At 40.2% G+C, this 17,346-nt stretch overlaps 1 long non-coding RNA gene across 1 annotated transcript in view; it reads left to right on the forward strand.

Moving 5' to 3' along the window:
* Positions 1-1,051: 1,051 nt before the first annotated feature.
* Positions 1,052-17,346, forward strand: part of LOC133003883 (uncharacterized) — a 32,440-nt gene continuing 16,145 nt past the window's right edge. Inside the window, exon 1 of the long non-coding RNA XR_009678307.1 lies at positions 1,052-1,108. This is a non-coding gene — a long non-coding RNA (uncharacterized LOC133003883). The remainder of the gene's footprint in view (positions 1,109-17,346) is intronic.

The following is a 17,346-nucleotide window of genomic DNA, read 5'->3' on the forward strand; positions in this document are numbered from 1 at the left end:
AACTGTTTATTTATTTTCTCTTCTTATATAATGGCTGCTATGGTATGAATGATAGTCTTAAGGCCTCTGTGCATCGACAGCGATGTGTATTTTGCATGACTATTCACATTTAGTGCAATGGAATTTAGTGAATAAATTATAAGGATAAAATAAACCAGGTGACCAGGTGCTCATTTTACCTAATGAAAAACACAAAAATAAATGAAATGGTTTATTGATGAAGAGAGGAGAACGTGGTTTAGGAGCTGCTTGTTTCTTGTTTCTTGCTTCTTCACCACACATTTCAGGTTGTCAAGACAGTTTAAAGAACTGCTACATCAGCTGGCAAATGGAGATAAAAGTTTGTTTTGAGTATTTTATTTGAGGAATGTCCCTTTTGTATATATTTGCTTCGTTCATTTTCATTCAGGAGTTGGGCCGCTGTATAGAACAGTCCAAAACATGCATTCTGATCACATGTCCTCATTGAGCCCATGGCAAAGAACATCGATCTGGACCTGAAAAAACAAAAGCTTGCATTGGATACTAGATCCCAAATAATCAAAGATATGAAGGAAAAGATTCAACCAGCAAACGCTTCTCGTTGCTTTTCAGCTTTCTAAACTTTGCGAAAAATCTCCTCATTCTACTATATCACTAATCACTCGAGTTACACCCAAATTGAATATGAAGTGAATTCTAAATAAAAGGCACTGACTCATCAACAGGCAGCAGCTGTAGGAAGAAGAACTAACCCTGTGAGGTCCTTCAGCATTGAAACATTTCTGTGGTGTCATTATTGGTGGCAGCTGAACGAGTTTGATGAACCTGTTCAAACATTTTCATATGAGCTGGAGCTCTGTGCAGTGACTGAAGGTCAAGAAGTTCTGAACAGATTAAACAAGGTTTAACCCAAAGAACAACAGTCGCGTTGAATTTCTTAGCAAGAGAATCCTAATTTTCCTTCCATATGACTTAATGTGATTGAGTGTCTGATTTTAAAATGGATCAGGCCAGAGTGAGAAATTGGAGTGGGCTCTTACTTAAACTGCAATTGTTTCCTTTCACAGCAGTGATCCTGGAGACTCAACAGTTGAAGGCTGAAGGCATGGAATGGGATACGCAGAAGGTAAGGCAATTACCGTCACCATAGATATGAATCACACTTTTTGGCCTTTTTTTTCACACTTAGAGCAGAATCAGCCTTGACAACCTACACCTCATCCACTTACATGAAGGCGTTCATCTATTAACGTACCATATTCATTGATTTTGAATACTGGCTAATGCAAATGGAAAATGGTTTTCTTGCTTCGACTTGAATCACAAATCTCTCCTACCCTTAAATTAACCATTTCTTAACCAGTGACATAGAAGAAACTACACATTTTTTCACTGAAAATCTATTTATTCAGCACAATTGCAGCATTATCCTGTTGTTAAACGAGGGAAACACAGTACAGACGCAACCAAATGTAACTCTTACAGAATTCATCACCTCCATCATCAACTAATTTCAGAATCAGGATGAATTTCTGTCAAATCTCTTGTATATCTTCTGCAGTTTGAGGGCTGTCATAACGACTGATTAATTTCTTCAGTGATCAAAGATCTAGCTCTCAGCTAATCAGATGGATTCCTTTGGTTGTCTGAGAGTAAGTCACCCCATCGTAAAAGATGAACAACTTTAGGGGTGTCACATCAGAAAAGGGTTAGGGTTAGGCTTAGGGGTCTCACTTTGGAAGGCTGACAGTATTTTTGAGTTAAAGGGACTTCCTACCACTAATCCAACCCAGTCTCATCTCAACACGTGTAATAGCTACGTTGCTTCACTGGGCAAAACGTAACAATTTGAGACGCCAAATTGTGATGTGCCTACGTTTTTGTCTGCCCGTTGCTTTGTATTGGACAGTGCCCACGTCACGTGACTCTCGAATTCACGTCTGCGAAAACGTTTCTAGCAAGAAATTTCCCCTTTGCTAATCATAATAAAAACATTTAATTTGGACAAATCCGTTTCATCTTTATCTGTTGGATTTGAGGTTGTTTTGACTCACTTTGAAACTTAGATGGATGTAATGGATGCATTCAAATTTTCTGGATACTTCCTGTCTCCCTGCGTTTTTGTCATAATGCAGAGAAAAGAGACAGATGTACAGTATTCCTCACTCACTTTGACCACCGCCTTTTCTGTTGCCTTGCACATCTCTTACTTTGAATAGTGTTCTTTAATAAGTCCCTGTCAGTCCATCTATATTTTATACACGTGCTACTTGTCATCAACCTTATTTTAACCTTTTTTCATACATTTATTTGACAGTCAGTGGTTGTCAAGTGCTCTGCCCTAAGCTGATCGCTGTCATTCCACTCAAATCTTTCTATGAAAGTTAATGTTAATCTAAACGTACTGGGGAATACTTCCTCCATCTTTCCTTGCCAAACACCTCTCAGTGGTATTGTGTGTGATGGCAAGCTGCAGCAGTTTTAGAGGAAGGAATCATTGTTCTTCTTGAGGGCTTAAAGAGCTCGAGGAAGTCATTGACAGCACTGTTCTCCCCTTTCCTTTCCTTCCTTCCTGTCTCCTTCTTTCTTCCCTCACTGTTATCATCAGTCTGTATGAAAGTGCATCACAATGTTCCCATATAGCTAAATACACCAGAGAACTCAAGTACTTTGCAAGATAAATGATTCACAGTTGGAGAACAAGTGGCGTTGTAGAGCCCTCTCCACTGATACATTTAGTTTCTATTATAAAGGGCTGATATAGGCCTTTTATAACAGTGCAGATCATTTGTTTAGTCTTATTCACTTTTTGTAATTTATAGGTGTGATTCCACTTCATTGATTACATATTTACAGTACTGTAGAATTGATGGCTCTTTGTCTATAAGATCAGAATGATGCATTGCATCATTTTGTTTGTTCGACTGAAAGATGCATTGTATTGGCTGGATTCCCCTGGCTTACACATTTATTGGACTCCCAGTTTGCTGACAATTGTGGTCAGCCAGCTGTATTAAGAAACAATACTCAGAGCAGTTGGTTTTCTCAAGCTGAATTTTATAACTTGCAAATGGAGAAAATGTCAGGGCACAGCATAGAAAAGGTTTTTTTTTTTTTTAAATTAAATTATCCAACTATCCAATAGGCCTACTAATAATTAAACATTGACACACTTTAACAGGAACCTCTTTAGTCCTGTCAGGAAAGGTAAAGTTGGTCTGCAGGAATACTCCAGCCATGAGTTCTGTTCATTAGGGCCAAACACAGAGCGGTGTGTGGACCCTGTTAAAGTACAGTAGCTAAAGGTGCTTGAAAATGCACAAATCTTTGTGCAAAATTCAGATTTAAAGATAGATGTCTTCTACAGGGGTGTTGCAAAAGTTTAAAAAAAATTACAATAAAACCTCAGAAACAAATCACCCTGTTTTGAATTGCCATTTGTGTCATACTTTATTTGGTGAGTCATAATGCTGGATTGCAAAGCTTTTCAGTTTTCATTGAACATTATGTCTGTGGATGAAATGAATAAAAATATATACAACTTTCTAAGGAAGGCATTTCCTGGATGTATTTGGAATAATGATATTGAAATATACGATGATGTTGATTGATCTCAACTATTGCTCTGTAAGCCTTCAAAAGTCATATTTTGCAGGGATTCTCTTCATCCCTGCATTGCTTCTACATTTCTCTTCTCCTTGCCGAACCCCTCCCATCCTCTATTCTGTGATGCCCCTTTTACTATTCCCCCTGTGTCCCATGCAGAACAAAAACAGCAGTTTATTATAAGTGCAACTTTACCCTCAAATATTTCAGCGAACTGTTGCCATTTATGTATTCATAAAATGATGGCTACAAAGAGAAGGTTGCAGAGCTTTTGGCTGACCAAAAATTATATTTCACCAATATACAGAATAAATTTGAATTCAAAATAAAAAGCAGAAATCTGTTATGTTCTCTTTTCTTTTAATATACCCTTTTCCCTGTCCTGCACAGATGTGTACCATCTTTTCATTGCACATCTGCACAGGCCAAGTTACCATCCAAGTTTTATACATTTTTTTTCTCTTTTTCTCCTTTGTTTTATTTAGCAAAGGCTACCCTTTTGCTGTAATGACAGCCTGCTAGCACATCCTGTGGCCCTCTGCCATTCAGTTGTGTGGGGAGGGCTTCCTGGCAAGACTTGAGACAAGTTTCCAATCTGTATTGAGCTGTATAACAGTTTGATCAAAGCAGACCTGATCTGGATACACCAATGAGGGCAATCACCGAGCCTGTACTCATTATGAGGGCAATTACAGTTAATAATGCCGTGTTAACTGTCAAATTGTAATCTAACAACTTCAGTGGCACAGAATGGTGTTTACTAATCACTGGACATCTTCCCCCAAAAAGATCACCTGTAGACTCTACATAGTTTAAATATAGGATTTTTATATTAAACGTTGTTTCTCTACCTGTGACCCGTCTTCAAACTTCTGGCTCTGATAATAAAAGGTACATCTTGAAGAATGCTTAAGAACTATCACTGATGTTAATAAGGAGCAGCGGCACACATGATTCGGCTTATTTTTAAGTAGGGTTGAAGGTATTAGTGTGGGTGTAACTAGGCGAAATTGGGTTGAAATAATCTAGACAGGCACTTGTGATAAAATTATATACCGTAGGTCAAAGTCAATTTTATTTATATAGCACATTTCAAACAACTTGGTTGTATAACATACAACAAGGAAACAGTAACACATAATGCGTCAGAGTACAAGTAGTAAAATAAAATCAGCTAGAAAGTAGCATAATTTAAATTAAAATAAAATAAAGGATATACAATAATAAACTAAAATCGGCTGGGATAAAACATACTCAACGCAAGGAGAAGGCCAAGAATGAAAGATGTGTTTTTAGTAATGATTTGAAGAGGGGGCTGATCTAATACGGAGTGGTAAGCTGTTCCGCAAGTTTGGGGCGGCTACCCTAAAGGTATGATCACCTCTGATTACGAGCCTGGTTTTAGGTAAGTCCAGGAGGAGCTGAGTGGCTGACCTCAGGGGCAGCATATATAAATAGAATAGGATGGGGCCTAGAACGTATCCTTGAGGGACACCAGGTTGGGCCGTCCCAGAGGAGTTATCACCCACGTAGACAGAGAAACTCTTATCTGTTAAATATGACTGAATCCACCTGAGTGCTTCAACTTTAATCCCTACAGAGTTCTCCAAGCGTGGCAACAGGATTGTCTAAGAGCACCAGGACAGCAGTTTCCTGAAACAACAGTTAAAATCAGGTTGTTAAAAAATCTTAAAAGAGCTGTTCCAGTGTTATGACAAGGTTTAAAACCAGACTGGAACCTCTACATTTTTGCAGCAGAGTGAGAACTACCTTCTGTAGGACTTTGGTGAAGAAAGGCAGCTAAGAAATGGGCCTGCAGTTAGAGAGAACAGAGGGATCAAGATTTTCTTTCTTTAGCAAGGGCTGCATAACTATATATTTAAAGACAGCTGGGACATAACCAAAGAGAAGACAGGTGTTTATCAGTGGCAGAGTACATGGGCTAACAGTGTCAAAGACATCCTTAAGAAGATGAGCTGGGATTCTATCTGAGGCGCAATTTGTGGGCTGCAGATGGTGGACCACCTTGGATAGGGAGGAGATTGATATGGGTTCAAACTGATCCAAGACAGCTGAGCGCATAGGTGGAATAGGGAGGTCATCGTTAGTGGGCATAGTTAAAGATGATCTGAGAACAGAGATTTTCTCAACATAGAATTGAGGAAAAGAATCAAAGAGGACAGATGTAGGTAGCATAAGAGCAGAATTACGGGGATAGTGAGAGCATTAAATTTTTTTCAAAGAACCTGACACCTGTGATAGTTGTTTTAGACCAAATTAGATTTAAACTCTGTTTTCGCTGATATTCAGCTTTCCGATAATCAGATAGACCCTGAGTGTCATTTCATATGGGTGCGTCCTTTTACCACCTTCTCTCAGCTTGCAGACACACATGGCTGTATACATCCAATGGGAATTTACAAACATACATTAGTGTCAATAATTACTTTTCTACATATTGCATAAGACCCAGCTAGTTTAGTAAGTTGACAAATAATGATGCCAGACAGCCAAACCAAACTTCAACAGTTCATTACACTTTGGCTTCTTTAGACATATCAAGCAGATTTTCTAACAGAGACTGTACATTTCCAATGGATTAACATTCAAATGCAAATACAAATGCATTATAACACTAGCCAAGCTGGTAGATAGCTAGATTTTTATAGTGCTTTATTCAAAAGAACTTTCCTTCATGACCTTTATTCATTCATTCGCACACCTATGACAGTTTTCAGGATTTAATAGGTGTTTGTCTTACCATCAGGATCATTTAGAGCTCAGTGTCTTTCCAAGAAAGACAATACAAAAATTAAAACTAAAAACAAAAGCTGCACCAGACACATAGCTCAAAATAGTTGTATTAAGTCTCTTAATTATTCACGGATGTGGTTTGTGTTTAAAACATGAAATAAACCTATCAAAGTGCAATCTCCCATTCCCAGCTTGGTGAATTGGTAATACAGTGGTGGATATACCAGATACGCCCAAAAATAATACTTGTCTTCAAGGGAAACTGGTCTGTTGATCACAAAAATTGGCAATTTCATTCATCATAATCGCACCATGTCTCTGTGTGTGTAACAAGCAGAATGTGCTGGCGTTGTTGATCCCCCTAGGTGCATAATACTATCTTGATAATTGTGTCCTTAAAATAACAGAGGAATACTGCACCACTGACTTCACACCAGGTTATTTTACACTATCTGGTAGAACAAATTATTTCTTTATTTCTAAAGGAAGTGCCTGTGCGATCCTTAAAAATCCACTCTATGTTAGAGGGTGAGTGATCAACAATTTTTGTAACTTTCAAAAACCAAGAACTTCCCAAGCACCAACGTCACACAGTGATTGGTCAGGTGTGAAGGGATGAGATTGAATTTCACTCTCAAGCTCTGTGTTTTCATTCTCCGCACATCTGCAACTTTTGTCTAAACCATGAATGCCTCTGAGGAGACTGTCTACAAGTTACCCCCATTTCAACAAATCTGATACTATGACTGCCGGTTTTGAGTATGGCCATTTTGAATAGCGATTAGGTCTGCCTTCAGATACGTTCTGACGACACATCGTACAAACTGCCACCAAACCAGTCAATGTGCTCAAGACCTTCCACTTCACACGAGTTGTTAACTTGCAACATTAAAATAGGCCCATGTTCCTAAAGTGAATCATGAAGCCATCGTGCTCCAGCTACCTGTCTACCTGAATAATTCTGGGATTTTGTTTATTGTTGCCAGACCAAACTACAAATAGTTTGCTTTGGGCATTTAACACATTTAAGCTGTTTTTGCAGTACATAGGTACCAATGGTCACTTTAGGTGCCACGACTAGTACGTGTCAGTGTTCTGCATTTTTACCTATAATCTGGATTTGTTTTGTTCCATCACATAATCATAACTACTGTATAGTTTGTCTTCAGTTTATTGTGTATATATTCCCTTAAGCCAAATATGCCATGTACTGACACTGTAGAAAGTAAAAAATACAATTAAGAAAAACGTCATTCAGGGTTTTCTCAGCTTTCTTTTCTGGTAAAAGACTTGACAATGAATGGAGACTGGAGAGGAAAGGCAAATACAAAAAAGGAAGGCCATATAACACTTAAACCAAATACACTCCTGAGAAGCCATGGAAACAGGAGGGAATTGCCCCACATATCCGGAAACATATCCATGTGTGGGAAGAAGAATAGATGTTAGTATTTTCCACAGTGAAAACGGTCCTTGGACTTAATCTTGAGCATTTCGTTGGGCGATTTCATGTTAGGATGCCTCCTTAGCTGTAAGGTTTGTATTTGGCTTGCTTTATTCTGGCCTTGAAATAACCCGAGTGACGATCAGACATTTCTCTTTGTGTTTTTGTCTCTGGGTCAATGCCAGACTCCCTCGCTGCTGGCTCTGTGGAATTTTTGTCAGCGTACTTGTAGGGCAAATGTCACATTGTATTTTCTGAGGAATGTGAATGCCACTGATAGTTGAAGGTATTCTCTATTTTCTACCATGAGATGGATTTAAGCTGCTTTATGGGGTGTAGCAGTAAATCTGATTAACTACTACGCCCAGCTTTTGAGCTAATTTTCAGTATGTGCAGTTCCCTTCATGGAAAGCTCTTAAGCAGGAAACAAATTTGTCTTAAAACATAAAAATTAACACAAGCACTTGGTTTTTCTCTTGAATTAATTTCAAAGCGCTGCTTCAGCAGCAGCAGCAGCAGACAGTGTCTGGAAATGCATGGTGGGTATTGGTGTGTGTGTGTGTGTGTGTGGGGGGGGGGGTGTACGTCAGAAATTGACTGGCAGAGTAATGAATGGCAGGCAGCCAGGTTGTCAGCTCACAGCAGCTGTCCTTCATGGGGGACTGGTACATGAAAACAACAGAAAGAAAGAAGGAGCAAGGGGGGACGAAAGAGAAGGATGGCAGAACTGCAGTGTTTCAAAAATCCTGCAACCAGATTAAATGCCTTGGAAAGATTGCTATTTGCTACGTTATGAATAATAATTGAAAGCAAGTTACAAACCTGTTTCGTCCATTTAATTTACTTAGATTAATTGGCCTCACATTTATTTGGTTACACTTAGCAGACTTTATTTCGGTTAAACTTATAGTGCTATCAATTCTGACATGCAAGGTCATGTTTTCCTCTAGCCTCAACCTACAGGTTGGGTAAGTTGCTACTATTCAATAAAACATATACAATGGTAAAACTAAACTAAAACTACTACTTTACTATAAGGATATTGAGGAGGGTACTCCAGTTTTCTAGGTGGTTATTGAATTGGCTTCAAGTTTACAGCCTACAATGGTTTTGGGAATTTTAATTGCAACCAACTATGTAAAGTGTAATCAAACACTAGTTCAAATCTTGTTTCTCCTGACCTCCAGTGGTTGATGTAAATGTGGAAGTCAGGGTGTGGTCGCTACAGTATGACATCACTGCTGACTCAGTTATAGGCCTAGCCCCCCACAGCCACAGTGGGTGTGGTAGATCAAACAGGACTGTGGGCTTGGTTGGCCAATCATAGTTTGCAAAATACAATTCAAATATGAAATGATGTATCAAATGTTCTCACTATGTGTTGGACTGATGGTGGCTGATAGTGTGATTTAAGGAGATTTTTCGTTGCAGCATTTTCATCTGCTAAAGGCTGCAGCTATACAAGGCTCTTAATAAAAACAAATTTTAGGCAAAAAATATAAATTTTATCATAACATGTTGTATGCTATCATATTATATAGTTTTTTTATGAAATATCAAACATAATCCAGTCGAGTTTGGGTATCTATAGGCAAAAATATATATACAGCAATGTCTTAAGTTGACACTTAAAATGTTGGTTGGCAGAAAATATTTTAAAGAGTAGAGTTTTGATGTTAAACATATTTTGTTTTATCCTTAAGCAAACTCTTGCATCTGTTAGGAAACTGTTTAGTGATCACATTTGTTTTGTGAACCGGTGTGAAAGGTTTCCATTTAGCTTTTCAGCTTTTGGAGATCCTCCAGTTCCTGTCGCTCTCTTGTGTCTAACAGAACATTTCGCCCTAGAAAAAACACTTGAATGTGTTTTGCTTACCAACATGTGTTGAAGAGAGAAAATCAGCTATTCAACATTCAACCTCTCAAAGTTAACACAAAGTTAACTGTTTGAAGACCTTCAAACGTACAATAGATATTCAACATCTCGTCCTATATTCTAAATGATTGAAGCTGGATGCATCCAGTGACTGCTATGAACAGGATTGCTGACAACAAGGGAAAGACTTTGTGACGGCGAGAAAAGACAGCTGACTGGAGGAAATAGACCCCACCGGGGCTGGCATGGATTAGCTACCCATACTGGCAGGATCCAATACAAATTGGTATTTGGAGACACCCACTAATGGCTACGAAAGCAACTAAACGAAAAATACCCCCAGAGTCTGCGAGAGTGGAGTGGAGTGGAAGACAACTCACTAACAGACCACACGGCTAATGACCCTGAAATGGAAATGACTAAGAGGAAGGCAAGCACAATTCAAGAAGCTAACACGACAGAATCTGACAAGAAGCTCCAGGTGTGTCTATGTGGCTGGAGGAAAATAACAGTGGCAAGGGGCCTAAAAATACACCAAGGAAATAAAGAAGTGCTTGATCGGAATCGAGCGGGGATCTCACATTGATCAGTACCTTCTAAGAAATCCATCCAGTCGGTCGAGTGAATTCCTGCCACTGGACTCGACCCAAATTTCGCAGGACATCAGTCCCCCTGTGTCTGAGGAAGTTAGGCACAGAGGCAGTAGCAGAAGACGGTATAGAGCCCACACAGCCAGGAAAACAAACAAGGGAGATGAAACCTTTACAAACCAAACCAAAAGTGAACTGGCCTGGAGCTTCAGAAAAATCTAAATGGGAGGCCATCAATGCAGACCTAAGCACTATCCTGGAACACTTGAGACAAAACTTGAGAGGATGGGTATATTCATCTAAGGCTACGGAGCTGAACATTTTGGAGTGACACAGAAAAAACGGGTAACATGAACAATGGAAACCAAGTCCAGAAGGCAGCTGGAAATAGAACGCTTGGTACAAGAGAGGAGGCAACTAAAAAAGCAGTGGAAAAAAGCCTCAGAAGAGCAGAAGAAAGGAAATTAACATACTGCAGGAGAACATCAAGAGCAGATTGACAACCTTGAGGCGAGCAGAGTGTCTAAGAACAGCTCGGAAAAGAAAAGGACGAGCAAGAACTTGTTTCATTATGGACCCTTTAAAGTTGTGAAAACTCTGCACCACCAAGAAGGGAGGAACCCTGAGGACCTCGAAGCAGGACATAGACCTGGAAAGAACACACTCTGGTCGAAAGAGACATGATCCAATAGTTTTTCAAACTGATATCCCACCCATTGAGCATCCAGAACACCAAATGGATGTGAGCCCTCCGAAAAGGAAAGAAGTGGCGAACAAAGTGTCATCAGCCCCAGGCCCAAATGGTATCCCGTACAGGGTTTACAAGAATGCTCCTGATGTTCTGGCTTCTTGTGAAATAATGAGTGGTGAAGCAAACAATACCCAAAGCTTGGCGGTGCTGGTGGAGTACTGATAGCAAAAGAGGAGGAGTCCTCAAACATCAGCTTAAAACCCGCCCATCAGTCTCATCAATGTAGAAAGCAAGAACTTCTTTAGCATCATAGCCCAAAAACTGGCAAGCTATCTGGTGAAAAACCAGCTGGTGAGTTGCACCGGTCCAAAAAGCTAGAATTCAAGGTTCTCTTCATTTATGGAGAACCCATTCCAATGGTGTCTGAGAAACCTAGAAAAAGCTTGGACGATGCTATGATGCAAACCTCAAAGACTACGAGGAGATCCACCAACTGCAGCAGGATGTCAACAGAGGCCTTAAGAACTTCGACCAGTCTATGCTTCCTGGCAAACTAAAGGCCAATTTATGCCTCTCCGTTTCTTCTATTACGGATAGATAAGACCGCCCTATCCGTCGTGAAACGCCCTCTCCGAATGCTTCGTACAGCTTTTCGTACACGTCTGATTTTTCTAACTATCCGTCTTCATGTTTGAGACCCGACGGACCGCTCTTGGCTGTGATTGGTCCGCGAACGACATCATTTCCGTATGACGTCATTTCCGTATTTCCGGACCTCAAACTTCCTGTTTACTTCCTGTTAACTTCCATGTAGCATCAAACCCAAACACAACTATGATTCTACGATTAATGTGACGTGTGTGTTAAGCCAGCGGAGTTGTCCGGCTGACGGTGGCTCGTTCGAGCACTGAGGGCATGTGTGCACGGTCACAGACGGTTATAACGAGCTTTCAAAACGGCGCTAGCAGGCTAGGCTAGCCACCATGCTAACTGCGGTGGTAACAGTGCAAGAACCCGCCGTCACGACTTTAATTCCACTTCTATCATGACACTGTTTCTATAATACCGTCAGGTTAGAAGCAAACACTGGATAGTAGTAGTTAGTGTCGGGAGTCCCTGCTGACTGTGTGTGGAAGCTGGGGGGAGCTAGGTCCGTGTAGCTTCTAGCTACATGTAGCCTCAAGCAGATTCAAGCTGTGGAATCAGCAACACAGTTCGGAAACAAGACCGGGGAACCGCTGCGCTAAGAAACGATTACATCAGCATTTTGACCCGCTGGGTGTCACTTTATTTAGTTCTGTTAGTTGCCATGGTTCAGTGTGTGGGACGCAAGCTAACATGTCAACAGAGACACGTGGACTTCTTCTTCCCAAATGGGGTAGGCTTCTCTGAGCTCGTCTTCCGTTGCGCCACCTATGGGTTTGGCGGTGAATTTTTTCCGGACGTAGACTGACGGAGAAGTAAAAATCAAAAAGAGTCTTTGCCCCCTGCTGAGAACTCTCCGAGAAACGGACACGTAGTAGTATATAAGAGCCTTAAAGCTCTGGTGCTGACAGTTTGGCCTGTTACCCCGACTAATGCCCCAAGATGCTAGGGACATGCACCCAGGTCTGATCAGCCTGTGGTGGGCGTGTCCTGAAATTACAAGACCAAAACACTTGATGACGCTAAGGTACACAACTGAGGTTATGTCACTAACATTCGCTGGTGGCCAATAACACCTGCTGACATCTACTGGTAGTTGGTAACCTAAATTGTGCAGATGACCAACAAACGTACAAAGGATATTTAACATCTTGACCGATATTCTAAATGTGCCAAAGTTTGCACTCAACATAATATATAGGCCAAATTACTTGCATAGCAAAATAACAATAATTATATGAATGTATGAAATTCAGATATTGCATTTTTAATGTGATTATTATAATCATTATTATATTAAATTTGTCACATATGAGCTAATAAACTTGGGTTTAACCTAAAGTCAGATTTTATTGCAGAGGAACTAGCACATGCTTTGCCTGCCCACCAATCAGAAGTCAGAAATATTTGTTTGATTTGTTCTTTATTTTGTAACATAATACTGATAATACCGACAAAACATTAAAAACCCTTATTTTATTTTGTGATTTAATTTATTTTACTAGAACACTGGCCCATAAATCTGGTTTATCAACACTTTGATCTAATGCTGTAAATAATATTTTATATTTCACTTTTTATTTAATTTTTTTGAAATGGGACTGTAATCACAGCCTTGTTCACTGTTTCAACCAAAATGCGAGGTCGGTGTTTCATAAATTCCAATGCAGTGTTGAAAAACATCATAGTTTCTTACCTCCTGAATCCGCACAGCTCCTTTGATTGTCAATAAAAGAAGTAATTGTGATTTAAAATCATCCTTTACTACACGTTATACAAAAAGATCCACAGACCCCAGCATTGATGCTACCTGACAGGCATGGCTGAGCACCAAATGAACCCTGGGTGGGGTTTAGTCCAGCTGCAGCTTTTATTTTCAACATGAATTTACACGTCCTTTGTGAATAAAAGCTATCTTCGAACATTACTATTCCATTAGGAGCTCATAACAATATTTTACATTAATATCACCTGTATCTATGGACATAAATGTATTTGACTGCACATGCTCCAATATAGCATTGGATTATAACATTTAGATGTATACGTATTGTTATCATTGCGTATTTATGAACACGGCATCAAACAATTGCTATGAACATGTGCTTTTCTTCTCTGCTCTTCACAGCAACCTTTGGTTTTGCTCCTTTGCTTTCACTAAGTTTAACGGCAGCTGGCACACAGTGAGCCATCGCTGCGGCGCTGGCGCTCTGCTGCAGACACACTCTCTCCTCTCCCTGCTTTTTATTGACCCATGATTTGACAGCATGGACCACAAATGCCCCCTTTCCTCTTATCCCCACTTTGTATTGTCCTCTCATGAAATAGCTGACATGTTTATGTTTATTCTTCCTATCGTATTATTCTGTCAAGTCTTCCCATTTCCTGTAGGGCGAATAAGATAAAGCTAAAACTATCCCCCAGGGGCAGGGTGAAAAAAAAGATTAAACACAGAAAATAAGGACCTACAGGAAATAATCTGAGAAATCGGGCTAATACCATTATGAAGACGTGTCTCTCAGACAAACAGGCAGACCGAAGGGACCGGAGACGGCGGCGGTAATGGCATTCGGCTTTCGGCAGCAGCACCAGCTGTGCCCGATCCAAATGGGCACCAGCAGCGATTCAGGCCAAGCAGGGTCAGATGAGGACACAAACACAGAGGCGGGAGGGGGGAGGGTTGCGGAGGTTGGCGAGGCGTGCAGAGAGATGGAAGGAGGAGGAAGAAAGGCAAGGAACGCTAAACGGGATTGTGAGGAAGGGGGGAGGGATATCGGAGGAGAAGATAGAACGAGGGAGTGTTTGGTATAACGGAGGAAACAAAAGAAACGCAAGAAAGCAAACAAAAGATTGGGCGTCGTGTTAGACAGATGAATGTGTTTGCCGTTGCAACCCGTGAAAGACGTTTGGGTAAACACTGACATCATGGAATCAGATTATTTATGTGATTTCATCCTTCATATTAAATTACTTGTATTACAATGAAATTCAAATACTGAGGGAAAACCATCTGTTGTTATATTTTTAAACGGTTAAACACTCAGCTAATCTGCTTCATCAGGTAACCAGCCCTTGAAGTTGTCACATTCACATTCAAATATTGCAAAATCCAGATTGGTGCTAGTTAGTACGTGACATCACCTTTCTCCAAATAAGCTGCGAGTATTGAAACCTCTGAAAAAGACCTGCAAAATATCTCACGTGAGAAAAATCTGTGCATCAAACGTCAGCAGAAAAACTTCATGTTCAAATATAACTTGTAGTGAGAATCTGATTGATGCACCAACTTTAAAATAAAATCAGTCCAGAATCCGCAGGAAGTACATACACACTGAAGGACCTAAGGGATTTACTTCTCATGTTGAGGCTCAGCGCCACTGCAGGAAGCAGTCTGCAGTCTGTGTGGAAAGGTGGGTTGAATGGGTACTGGTGGTGAATTGTCAATTAGTGAGTCTGACAGGAGACCAGTGGTTGCATTCAGGTTGACAGTATGGTAGTAACTAGCCATAGTTCAATATATGGGGTTATAGAGAATTCTTTGAAATATTTATCCTGTCGCTTGCTAGGGCTAGTAAAAAAAAGTATAAAACTATAATAATTGGCAGTTTTGACATGTTTATGACATGCTGTGTGCCAAAAGCCTTTGACCAATTCTGATGTTCCATATACTGAGGTTCAGTGACATTTTATGTTATTTCACTTAAATTAAGAAGTCTTTCTTGAGACATCGACCCATGGTATAGGGGGTAAGGTAAAAATCATAGGTGTGTAAAGGGAAAAAGATTTTTGGTCCGGTTAATATATGGGTGGGAGGGACATGGATGTCCCCTCATAATTACATCTCAATAAAATCAAACCCATTGTTTATAGCTGAGCTCTGAATGAACTTTCGCTTACCACAAAGACTTTCATTCTACTTTCTATCTACACTTCCCATCATGTCTGCCTGCAGCTCTGAATTCAATCCTCTTAGCTTTGTCTTTCCCAGCACAACAGAAAGATTCCCAAGACCAGAGCCAAACAAGATCACAGATAAACTTTAAAACCCTTATGAGGAAAACACTGTCATGGGGGGACTAAGCGTCCAAGCCAACAGATACTGATTAGTGGCTTTTGCAGAGGGTCTTTTACTTTTCTTGTAGTCTAATGCCAAAGAATAAATTAGTGAGCATGCCATAAATTAACAACCGTGCAGCACAAGAATGTTAAGAGCTTGGCATCCCAGTTAAGATTACTTAAACAATTGATACGTTCATTCCGTCGGGGTCCCCAGCAGATTCCCCTCTGCAATTAGGATTTACTTCTGTGATCCTCCTTTAAACGTGTTGGTTGTTTCTCTTCTCCATAGTTGTAGAATCCTTGCTATACAATGTTTACATAGCTTGATTTTCAACCCTTTCTACCCTCACTGTAAAAAGTCTTAGTTCTCTTCACCTCTAGGGATCCATAACAGAAATGCACCATTAAAGATGTACAACCTGGAAAATCAATGGTTTCCAAGAGAGCACTTTACTAAAACATCAAACTCTACATTCTCCTGTCCTTATCAAAGCGCTCTCAGTACAAACTTAGAGTGATGCCATGGTGGTCTGATGTTTAATGTTAACATTTACTGTGACCTGTATCTGTATGATTTTATTCATTGTGCAGCTGCCACTTGATTAGTTGACTGGATAAATGCATGAATACGCATCTCTACAAGTCTTTCTAATAACCCTGGTTGTATAAACTGTGTTTATATGCAATAAATCAAATCGTAGTAAACTATAATAACATTTTTGAGGAGGGCTCTCCCCTGTCTGTTTCCAAAAGCGATATCTTACTGTACCTTTGGTCGATTTACCACATGTCTCCTCTGGCTGCATTACATTCTGATCTCTGAGGTTGTTGTGAAGAGCTTGGTCTGTTTGCTTTCTGTATTATGGGAATTTTTTGAACAGCAGCATGAAACAAGAAAGAAATAATTCCTTGTTCCTTTAAAGACAAACACAAAAGCAGACAATTATCAAATTGTTGCCTGGAAACTTGAGGTAATGTCATGATGTCTAAATTTGACTTATTATTTTATTTTATGAAAGTGACTTTGAAATATTTTACCAGTATTTGGAAAAAGATCATTTAAACAAGATCTAGGTGCAGAAATATGTGATTGAGACCTGTTTTCTCATGATCAGAATTATAGACTTTTAGATTTTACAGGTTTTTGTGTGCTGGGATTGCACAAATCCTGATTAATGGGATCTGGGCCTTATATGTGGGCCAGCTCTGGGTTCGGCAACATGAAAATGTTTGAGCAATTCTAAAAAAAAAAAAAGAAGCTTGTAGCTCTACTCTCTAATGTTAGAGGAAAAGCCAGCATTGGTCGGTTGCGGTGCCGCCATTTTATGTCAAATGGGCTCTGAGGAAGATTAGGAGATACTTTTGTCAGACAGGCCTCGGCTGAATAGAGAGAAAGAAAGGGGCAGAGCAAATGAAACTGGACGATGAAGAGCCATGGGGAGACCCGGTGAAAGAAAGGGGGCTGAAGAGGGAGGGAGAGGAAAGCGATAGAGAGAAGGCCAAATGTGTCTGGGAAAGTTTTGGTGCTGAGGTACATTGTAGGAGACCAGACTGTGTGTCTGGGGGGTCTGAGGTGTGGATTAATGCCAGCGATTGGAGGAGGGCTGCCGCAGTTGTGCGTGACCAGAATATCAGGCAAAGGGAGAAGAGAGGAGAGAAGATGGAAAGAGTACAGACGCTGAATTTTGGAAAGGGGTGA

The sequence above is a fragment of the Limanda limanda genome, chromosome 6 (genome assembly GCF_963576545.1).
Source record: "Limanda limanda chromosome 6, fLimLim1.1, whole genome shotgun sequence".
Taxonomy (NCBI): Eukaryota; Metazoa; Chordata; class Actinopteri; order Pleuronectiformes; family Pleuronectidae; genus Limanda; species Limanda limanda.